Genomic DNA, 11146 nt, shown 5'->3' with positions numbered 1-11146 from the left:
GCTCTCTGAGCCTCCGCACGTGATGGAGTCTTCTGAAGGGCCAGAACCCGAGGCTCCAACCACGGCGGGGCGTCGTAGGCAAGGACCGCAGGCAAAGCCACTTAGTGTTTCTGGATTTTTTTTTTAAGAGTTGTTGTCCTTCTCTGGACAATTTTCGTTATAAGGACTGTAGCCTCTGGTGGCAGTGAAGGATGAGCCCTCTACACAGCTTGCAGATGCCCACTTGTAACTGGCACTGATTAGACAGGATGACCTACCACTCACAGAGCGCCTTTTCTGGGCCAGCCTCCCTGCTGGATGTTACCTTCCTTAAGCAGCCAGCTGCATTTTTCAAAATAGAAAACTGCATTTGAGCAAGGGCTTGCTCAAGGTCACCGGGAAAACTGAGATTGACTTTCAAGTTTTCTCACTCCAAATCTACTGCTCTTTCCATCACACCAATTTTAAATTATTTACTAATTCTTTGCAGCATCGAATAAATCCTGCATGCAAAGCTTTTCTCCAAGTCTAATTTAAGTCCCTCAATTCCAATTCAGGCCTAATTTCTCTTTCAGTGAAGTGAAAAAAAATTTGGGTTTTTATTTTTAATAATTTTTTGAATTGATTATAGACCAAAAAAGGGGTCATTGTAGAACTTTCAGAAAATATACAAAAGTTAATACTCATAATCCCACAATCCAGATAAACCACTTTTTCTGGCTATCTATTGCTGTGTACAAATTGCCCCCAACCTCTGTTGCTTTAAACAATAGTTGTTATTATCTACATTCTGAGGGTTGGCTAGGTAAGCTAGGTGATTCATGACTAGGGTCACGTGGTTGCAATCAGAAGGTGGCTTTCTCCCTTGTATGTCTGGTGAACTGTGTTGACTATAAGCTGAAACCTCAGCTAGGGCTTTGGCCAAATCACTGACACCTGGCTTTTCCATGTACTCCACAGCATGGCATCTGCGTTCCAAACAGGAGCAGCCCAGGAGAATAAGGTAGAGGCTGTACTCGCGGAGGTGGGGAGAAGGAACTTTGACCACACCTCTCAATGGGAGAATCAGTCATACTGTATGAAGAGTCTAGGGGGTGGGGGATCTTGCTGTAACCATCTTAGAAAATACAACACCACTACTAATATTTAGAGGCCATTCCCTACTGTCCTTTTCCCATAAACATGTATGTTAACATAAGTGGAACTTAACTACATATACAATTTTCTAGCATGCTTTTTAAAATTTCACATTAGATCGTGATCATTTCCTCTTATTAAGGTTTTTTTAAACCATATTTCACCTGTTTAATTATCCCATGGTAGAAGAGGTAACAGCTTTGTAATAGAAATGTTAGCTGGGCAACAGTGTAGTTATTAAGATGAGGCAATACCAAGAAGGCAGAGATTTTTGTCTGTTTCCCTCACGGCTCTCCACCAAGCACCTAGCACAGTGCCTGGCACATATAGGCACTCATTAAGCATGTGTTTACTGAATGAATAAATAGATGGATGGATTGTTGATTTAAATGGCCTGAGCTGAGCCCCTCCCTCTCCTGTTGCATCCTCCTGGAAAGAAAGAGACGAGGCCTCTATCTGTACCATCAGGTCACTAGATTTCAAGACCTGTTGGTCCCAGGATTGTAGGGCAGAGCGGAAACTGTCTCCCAGCCTACGTGAGTCCTGCGTACTGCCACTCCTAAACCTTCCGTTACTCTGCAGCTTTAAAGCCTCCCGGGGCACTCTGGGTTCATCCCTTAGGCAAGTTTCTGACGCCTGTTGGGGCGTGGGAGCCACCTAAGGGGTTCTAGAGGAGCCTCCCGCGCGCAGTCCGGCTGTCCGGGTTCAGCAGCACAGGTGAGGGTTTGTGGTGCTCGGTGGGTCCAGAAGCCCGAGGATTCCTGAAGGTCCCAGAAAACTCTGCTAGTATTGCCAGGAGGGCCAGCACCATTCGCCAAGAGGGGTTTCTCCAGAGGTCTCTCACTGGCGACTCCTCTCTCGGCTGCGGCCCCAAACCAAACCCAGCGTGGTTGACGCAGGCAGTGAGGCCAATCCGGGGCCCCTGAAATCAACTCGACCTCCTCTAGGGCTGTAGGGCCTGAATGGGGGGTGGGGGGAGGGCGTGGCGTAGGACGACATGGGAACCGGGCCACCACTAGCACATATACGATGTACGCGCCTAAGTATTACGTCGGACCATACGAAATCGCTGTTTTTATGGATCAAAACATAACCGTTGCATATGAGTAGTTTCATGATTCAACGTAATTGTAAAAGGCAAATGCTTCTAGCAGGTTCCATGGCGAGCTGTGGGGTGCGGACGCGTTCTGGACCTTAGTCCCACTGTCTCCCTCCGCCCTGCGCAACCCCACTTTGCGTTCACTTCCTGGAGGCTCGGCTCTGAGAAGGAGCGGCAGGCAGCGAGGCAGGGTCGTGGCAGCAGGTGGACCGGGCAGGTGCAGGGGCACTGGCTAGGGAGGGTCGGGTCTGGTTCTTACTTGGCCTGCGGCAACCCCAGACCCTTTGGAGCGAAGACTCTAATTAAGAATTAGGTGCCCAGGATCAGAGGAAACCAGACAGCGGAAGGGGAGTGATATCAAATAACCTTTACCCCGTTCCTTTTGGGTCTTGGCGGAATACAGGCAGAAACGTGCCTAGAAGGATGGTATTCGTGGTTGACAGCCGAGCAGTCAGGGACATTGGTTGAAAAAAAAAATTCTCTTGTGTCTGGCAAACTTCAAGAGTTTCAAGTTAGATGGGGGAGGGGAAATCTCAAATCTTACCTCTCCCCCCAGCTCCACTGCCAACAGTCCATTTAGGGGAGCCTCTGTTCTCCAATGTCAAGAAAAAGTCGCCATAAACCCTCACTTGACATGCTGTCCCAAAAGCACACACCAGAGGGCAGTATAAACCACGACATGAAAAACAAAATGAGATGGGAGATTCTTGACTGTTGCCTTCAGGCGGAAGCATCACAGGGTCTCATACAAAGAGGGCGCTGGGGTAATGGGTGATGAGTGGATTACTGCGGTACCCGTCGTCTTTGAAAACTTTCAAAGGCCGAGGGGCCTGGCAAAGATGGACGAGAGGAAGCATTAATACCTCAGAACCCGCTACCACCACCAGCTCCCAAATCCTCAAAGGGCTTCACCACCAGTTCAGGTCAGGAAACAGTCCCCAAGCACCTCCTATGTGCCAGGCACTGTAAAACTCAGTCCCTTACACAGCTGAGCGCCTATGACATGCCGATTGCTTTACATTCATTATAACATTTAATTCTTACAAAGGTAAAGTGCTATGAGAATCATCTCCATTTTACAGATGATGAAAAACAGACTCAGGGGTGAAGTACTAGTCCCATTAGTAACTGGCAAAGTCAGAGTTTAAAACCACATCTTCCTAGATTCAGAGCCAAGCCCTTATCACTGTGAGCCTTCTTAGTACGTGCTCTTGGTAGGAAGAAGGTCCTCTGTCATCTCAGTACCAGCCGGGCTATCAGCACTCCCATCATAGGTTGCCAGACTGCCCAGGAGAGGCCCTGGGGTGATCTTGTCCCCAGAAACCCTTCGCTTGGATTTCAGAGTAACATGACTAAATACTTACTATTTTTAAATATATTTAACATATACAATATATTAAACAGACACACAGAGGAAGACTGCCAACATGTGTGACATATGTGAGTGTGACACTTGTTCTCTAGATTAGGAAGGGAGAAGGCGGAATTTGATGGGGTTGTTGTGGAATTCCTTGAATACCAGGTTTGCCCCAGTATGGAAGTCACTGCGGCTCTCTCAGTGGATGAAGGATGGAGCAAAGTGGTGTGTGCTGTGTATCCTCATGGGCTCCCTTTGCCCCTCTGAGTCCACACCCCACTGTCCCGACCCTGCTCTGGGCCCAGGAGGCTGACCTGTATGCACTGCTTCCCCCAGGTCCCTTGGGAGGCCCTGGAGGGAGGGAAGGATGGATGGAGGGCAGGAGGGAGAAGTCAGGGTATTTATTCCCCTGGCTCCTTCCCTGTTGGACCTCATTGTCTATGTTTCTCTCCCTGAGGCCACAGCTCCCGCTAGAAGCCCTCTCCACACAGCTCTCTCTAGGGTCCAGTAATTGCCCCCTTCCCTGGACCCTTAGGCCTAGAGGTGGCAGTAACTACCCCCTGTTACAGTCCCGGAGCCCAGCCCCATCCCTCACTGACTTTCCTAAACCCCAGCAGCACCTCTGTGAAGAGTCCCTGAATCACACTCTGCCATCACGCAGCTGAAGCATGCCTGTCTTTCCTGCTGGAACCCTGGTGCTCTAGGAGGTTAGTCTGATGACAAGAAAAGTCCGGTGGGAAAGCTGCTGCCTGCAGAGGAGGGCCAGGCCAGAAGGGGCTTACTGGATATGAGAAGCCAACCAAACCTAGGAGGCAAAGACAACTCCAAGACACGTAGCCTGAGGACACCAGATCTTGGTAAATGGGTCTAATTGTACTTTAGTTTCTGTGTGAGCGAGAAAGGAAAGAGGGGTGACAAGGTTAGCTCGGTTTCCATCAGGCTAAGAGTGGGGAGATACTGGCATAATAATAGGAAGTTGAATGGACTTTTCCTGTTGCCTGCAAACCATCCCTGGGGCTCAAAGTTGGAGACAAAGAGGCATTAAGTAAATCCATATTCTAAACAGAACATTTATCAATGGAGGGTCAGACTCTTCCTAGGGTCTATTAAGAGGCTGCCAAATTTCTGAACATTGCTAAACACTTATTATTTTTCCAGGAAAAAAAAAAGTAAATAAATGTTGTGGTGACCTTCAAACCAACCAATACCATGAAAATGAGTATTACAACATTGTGGGTTCAAGTTCAGGCTTCAGAGCCAGACTCCTGAGTGCAGACCTTGCTACTTCCACTTACTATCTGTGCACCCCTGGGCAAGTTAGTGTCTATGAGCCTCAGTGTCCTCACCTATGAAGGGGGATAATAATAGTACCCAGCTCACAAGGTTGTCGAGAGGATTCATGAATAAACACATGTAAAGCACTTTGCATGACATGCACCTGGTAAGAAGCCAACTAAGTGGGTGCTTTTGGTTACAGGCATTTCCTTCTATGACTGATTCTGTAACCAGGAAGTGCCAACTCAAATCTGATGCCAGAGGAGCTGAACAGCACCTGGCCTATTCTGTTGGGAAAGAGTTGAAGAGAGAAAACAACAGAAGCAATTTTCCCTTTTGCAAGTTGTTGAACAGCTAGAGGCCTTTGGGAAGGGGTTAGGTCACCCTCCTTACCCTGCTCACCCTGAGCTCTGTGATGAGGGCTGCTAAACCCACTCCGGTCCCCACTCAGGTGTGGAACCAGGACCAAGGACAAAGAGCCTCTGGAAGGATTGGCTTTAGGAAGCAAATGGGGAAGACGTCCTCCTGAGGCAGATGGGCTCTGCCAAACAAACTCTAAGAAAAATGTAAAAATGCATGGGCTGGGAGTCTGGGAGGGTCTGGGAAATTCTCCCCTGGAAAAGGAGGGTGCAAGACAGAATGGGAGCAGATGTACACAGTGGATTAGGAAAACAAATACATGTTAGTATTCAGAGACCAGTGATGAAAAATACCCCAGCCGAAGTTATAATAAAGGTCATTTGATCCATTTTGCAAAACATAGTTGTGACAGACGGGTCACCTACCTCATGGTGGGAGAGCCAACTAGAAAACAGTCCAGCCACAGCCCAAGCTGGTGGTGAGATGGGGTGTCCTGCTCAGCCCTGCCGTCTGCTCCTTCAGGTCCACCTCCACCCTTTTTTCCCTACAAGCATGAAGAATAAACAGACTTTCCTGAGAAAAAGGAAAACAAAACCCAGCAGATGGGCTGATGGGGGAGGAGGAAGAAGGTAACCAAAGGTGAGGGGACAGCTTTCCTCTCAGAGGATTGTCAGTGAGAGTCCAGGACTTCGTCAAGTATCCCAGTCCATTTGAGGGGAGTCCTACCTTTATGAAACATCTGGGCTCAGAAAAAACAATATATGCCGTTTCTTACTGAACACCAAATATTAGTTCTCATTTCACAATGGCAGCCGGTCGTTGGTATTGACTTCTGGATGGCTTACCCTGGGCCGGGCATTGTATCAGATGTTCGCTTTCAGTCCACATGACAATCCTGTGGGATATGGAATATTATTATTTCCATTATCTCCAAATCTCAGCCCAGGAAGCTCAAGTAAGTTCCCCAAGTCCACAAGACCTTACAGAGCCCAGCTCGCACCAGGCACCTGCGCTTTGGAGGGCTGGTTCCCTGCACAAATGACTGGTTAGAGTTAGGGAGCATCCCAGCTAGTGGTACCGAGACATTCAGCAGAGTTCTGTCCTTAGATTTCTTATATTTTTTGTGCGTGCTGGTTTTATTTATTTATTTATTATTTTTACACAATTTTTAAAGGTTACACTCCGTTTACAGTTGTTACAAAATATTAGTTATACTCCCCACATTGTACAATACATCCCTGTAGTCTTACACCCAATAGTTTGTACCTCCCACTCCCCTACTCCTATATTGTCCCTCCCCCTTCCCTCTCCCCACTGGTAACCACGAGTTTGTTCCCTATATCTGTGAGTCTGCTTCTTTTTTGTTATATTCACTGGCTTGTTGTGTTTTTAAGATTCTTTTATTGCTCTATTGACACATCGTGACCATGAGCCCAGGAAGACCTGAGACTGGAAGTCTAGACTCTGTTAGGAATCAAACTTAAACTCCCCAGAAGCCTCCCAATATTGGCAACACTGAGCAAAGGAACCAGAAAGGCTCAGCGCTTACCAGAGGCACAAGAGGTGGGTGAGTGTGTGTGTGCGCACGCGCTGCTCTGTCTCCCTGCCCATCCCAGCATCTGATGGAGCTGAGGCTGCCGTATTCCTTTCCTTTCCTTTCATCCACCTCATTCTTCTTCTTGGAGGTCCTTCCCCACTTGTTCTACCCTCAGACCCCACCACCACTTCCTTTCTTACTCATACGTCAGCCACCCACTTCACTTACCCTTTCTCTCTGCTTCTGCATTTTGGTCTTTGTATTAGTCAGCTATTGCCACAATAATGTTCTGTAACAAACTTCCCACCAACTCAGTGGCCTACAAAAAGCATATATTCTTAGCACTCGTGCGTCTGGAGGTCAGCTAACATCAGTCTACTCCAGGCTGCAGATCAGTCTGGCTCCAGAGTGGCCCTTAGATTCAGTTTTGCTCTCTGGAATTTGTCTCATTCCCCGGGGATCAGCAGCTCCCCCATGGCATGTTCTTCTCATGTCAAATGGCATAAGCATGATAAGGGTGAGTGAATTGGCACAGTGTTATTTCCACTGATGTTCTGTTGGCCAAACCAAATTATATGGGAAAACCCCAAATCACTGAAGTGAGATCGGAGTACAACTCCATCCACACGAGTGGGGCATAATACAAAGCCACGTGGTACAGGGCGTGGATGTACAGTCCAAGTACAGGGAGGGTGTGATGAGTTGAGAACCATCATTTAATCCAGTGAATGTCATGTCCATCCTAAACAGTTCCTCCAAAACAGCCATGGGGTTAGGAGGCTGTTGGTCCTTGCTACTGTAGAAGAGGAGGGAAAAGCATCTTCCTCTTCAGGCACCTCTAACCCCAATAACAAACATGATCCACTATCCTGACGCCTGTACTGCTCACTGGTTCACTCTGTGGGGCTTTGGAGAGTAAGGCCTCCGCTGCAGGACTGCCCGCCTCCTCCAAGCCAAACGTCCTTGTGATTCTCAAGGTCTGGCGTAAGGCATGAACGTTCAATCTTTTCAAATTCCTATTCTGCTTTTTCATTTTCCAGAAACATTCAAAGCCAGACGTGCCCTTCTCGTGGATGAAACAGGCCTTTAGAAGTTCCAGATGTTCCTCCCTCGGCTAAACAGGATTCAGATGTAGGGACGGGGTCAGGGCAGGAAGGAGGCAGAACTGCAAACTTAACACATTTTTCTTTTAAACAGACAATCTTGGATATAAAACCTTCATATTCAGGAAGCAAGACTTTCAGAGCAGAGGAAGAAACCTTCAGAAATCATCATTATCACAGGCAGCATCCTTCAAACGTGTCTTAGATTTATTCTGGAAGATGGCGTTCATATCACTGCTGAGCACTTAATCGAATTCACTTAAAGGGGAAGGAATCCACTTATTATTGTGACAGGCAAAGGAAGTTAACCGTGAGGTTGGCAGCTCCTATTACTCACACTGGAGGCCGTGGTCTGACACTGAGACATTAGCTACATAGCAGTTCTCACGGTGATGACAGAAAATAAGAGAAGAATCCATGAGAACAGTCTTCAAGGCACCATTGCTGACTGGGGACTGTCATCACACAGCTGGACATTAATAAACTTAGACCAAATAAAAAGAAATGGGGGGCACATGGTATCTGGTCTCAGGACCACAGCCAGTCCACTTCATATCAAAAGTCCACGGCCATATAGGAGGTCCCCGGAGTGGTCAAATGCATGGAGACAGAAAGTAGAATGGTGGTTACCAGAGGCTGGGAGGTGGGGGGTGGGGAGCTGTGCTTTAACGGGTACAGAGTTTCAGTCTGGGGTGATGCCAAAGTTCTGGAGATGGATGGTGGTGATGGTGGCACAACAATGTAACTGTACTTAATGCCACTAAATAGTGTACTTTGTTAAAATGGTGAATATTATGTAATGGATATTTTACAATAATAAAAATAAATATTTTTTTAAAGTCCATGATCACTGGAAAATCCATCTAGCAGTTCACCTAATGGCACCTTTCTGCACCCATGTTACACTTCAATGACTCTTTAAATTTTTTTTGTTTCTACAATTTTTAAATGTACTCTCCATTGACAGTTATTACAAAATATTGGCTCAATTCTCCATGTTGTACAGTACATCCTTGAGCCTATCTTATACCCAGTAGTTTGGGTGTAAACTACCTCCACTCTTGTGTTCACTAGTTTGTTCTCTATACCTTCAATGGCTTTTTTAAACGGCTGAGAAATAAATATGAAAATGAGAGATAGAAATATGTGCTGTGAAGACAATGAAATCAGGTAAAACAACAGAGAATGAAGGAGGGAGGGGCGGACACAGGGCTTCCTAGGCCACGGATTCTGTTCTCTCTCGTAAGAACATCAGGAAGCAATTTTATACTTTTTTTTTTTTTTTTTTTTTGCTGGGAGAGATTAGATTAAAATTCAAGTACTTAGTACAGCATGCCAAACAGTTACTGCTCAATATATTTATTACATCAAAGAGGACAGTGTTAACTCATCCAGGGTGAATCGAAGCCTTCTCATTTATAATTAAAATTCCATTTCAGCAAAATTTAAGGGCTTTTCATTTTGGTATTTTATTTATTCCATTAAAAAAAATCTGGTCATAAAGTTTTGCGTGAAAAACAAATGTGATCAATAGTTGTTAAAAGTCAAATAAGAATACTGATATGTATATGTGTGTTTATACATGTGTATGTGTGTGCTCGTGTGTGTGTGAAAGAAAACAGTTTTCCTTAAAGTAAAGTTATAGGAAATTTTTTTTTTAAGCTTATGAGCATAAACTGCTGGATTTTGGCTTTGACTTAGGGTTTAGCTAAAAATCAGACCCAGGGCTCAACTTTGGGGAATGGAGAGTTAAGCAAAAATTTGGGGTGAGGCCCTGAGGAAGGCAGCCTCAAACCACAATTCTGAGAAAGACAGTTCTCGTGACCACCCCATTCTAGGTTTTCTTGCTTCTCCTCTGTATTCTGCAAATCATGCCTCTACCCCAACTACCATAATCTGAACTCTTTTACTGAGTTAATATCATCTGGGGAAAAGAAAACGTCAAGTGTCTTTCGGCAATCAACATTTCTGCAAGACTGCTCTGAAGTCATTAATTACTGACTTTCTCAGCCTACCAAGTGCCATCTAATACCTTCGATTTATCATCCCTATAGTCCCCCCTCCGGTTAACATCATCATCTGTGGAACTGACAGCCAGACATAAGTAATTGGCCCATCACTGACAAGAGTGAGAGTCAGCCGACCGTGCTTCCGTGGGCACTGTTTTAACCACTCAGGTTCCTGGCTGCTCCTTGCCCTTTTACCACTACTTAAAGGTGAAAGAAAAGACTCTTTAGCTAAAGACCCTTCTGATTCCTGGATGGTACATCCTAGGGAGTAACCCACATCTCAAGAGGCACCATGGCCATCCTAAAGTTTGTTGGAATCTATCCCATGGACGGAAGGAGCTTGGAACAAGAAGGAAAGAAGAAAGGGGGAAACTCAAGGTGTCAGTTTCATGGGTCACATTTCTCAAGGCAGAGAACCCTCTGAACGGGCTTTTCAGCCCCAGCTTCCATAAAACACAGGTGCTTGTCTCTTTAAGGAAAACTTAACCCTGCCAAGAGCTGGGACAGTGGCCAGCAAAGCTTCTGGTTGTTACTCCAAAGAGCCTTCCCTGAGGCCCCAGGTGGGAGCTGGGTATGTGCCTACCAGCATTGATCACTTTTTATATCCATGTGCTCATCTGTCTGTTCCCACATCCCTCAAAACCCCAACTCCAACTGTCAGCTCCCTGAGGACAAGGACTCTATCAGCCTTGCCTGGCACACAGTAGCCATTCCATAAATATCTGTGGAGCTGAACTGAATTTACATTCTCTCCTCATTATACCAACCAAGTACAGTATGCTCTTTTTCCTGCCAGCATTTCGAAAGTTTCTGGAGATGTTTCCAAATAATTAAAGTTGCTCCCACTTGGCCTCATAACTTGCTACTGAACTCTTTTTAAAATGCTTTGAAATTTCCTCAATTTGTTAACAACATAGAGCAAACATAATGTAACCTTTCCCTGATGTGTTCATCGGCTTGTGAGAGAGATTTTAAATGGCTTCAACAAGACAGCTGCTTTCTCTCGCAGGTAACCAATGCAGGAATGAACAGTCCAGGGCGCCTGTGGTGACTCGCAGGGTCAGGGACCCAAGCCCTTTTCATCCTTCGCTGTAATTCCTGGGTGCTTCCCTTCTCCCTACCCTGACCCCTGAGACCGCATCCCAGCCTGTGGAAGGAAAGGCAGAAGGTCAGAGCTTGTGTGACTTGGCACATCTCACTTCTGCTCCTAGTCCAAGGACTACAAGTGAGAGACGTAGCAGCGTGGTCCATGGAAAAGTTGGGGGTTCTCTTACTAAGAGAGAAGGGGAC

The sequence above is a fragment of the Camelus dromedarius genome, chromosome 19, assembly GCF_036321535.1.
Source record: "Camelus dromedarius isolate mCamDro1 chromosome 19, mCamDro1.pat, whole genome shotgun sequence".
Classification (NCBI taxonomy): Eukaryota; Metazoa; Chordata; class Mammalia; order Artiodactyla; family Camelidae; genus Camelus; species Camelus dromedarius.
This window is presented reverse-complemented; position numbering follows the sequence as displayed.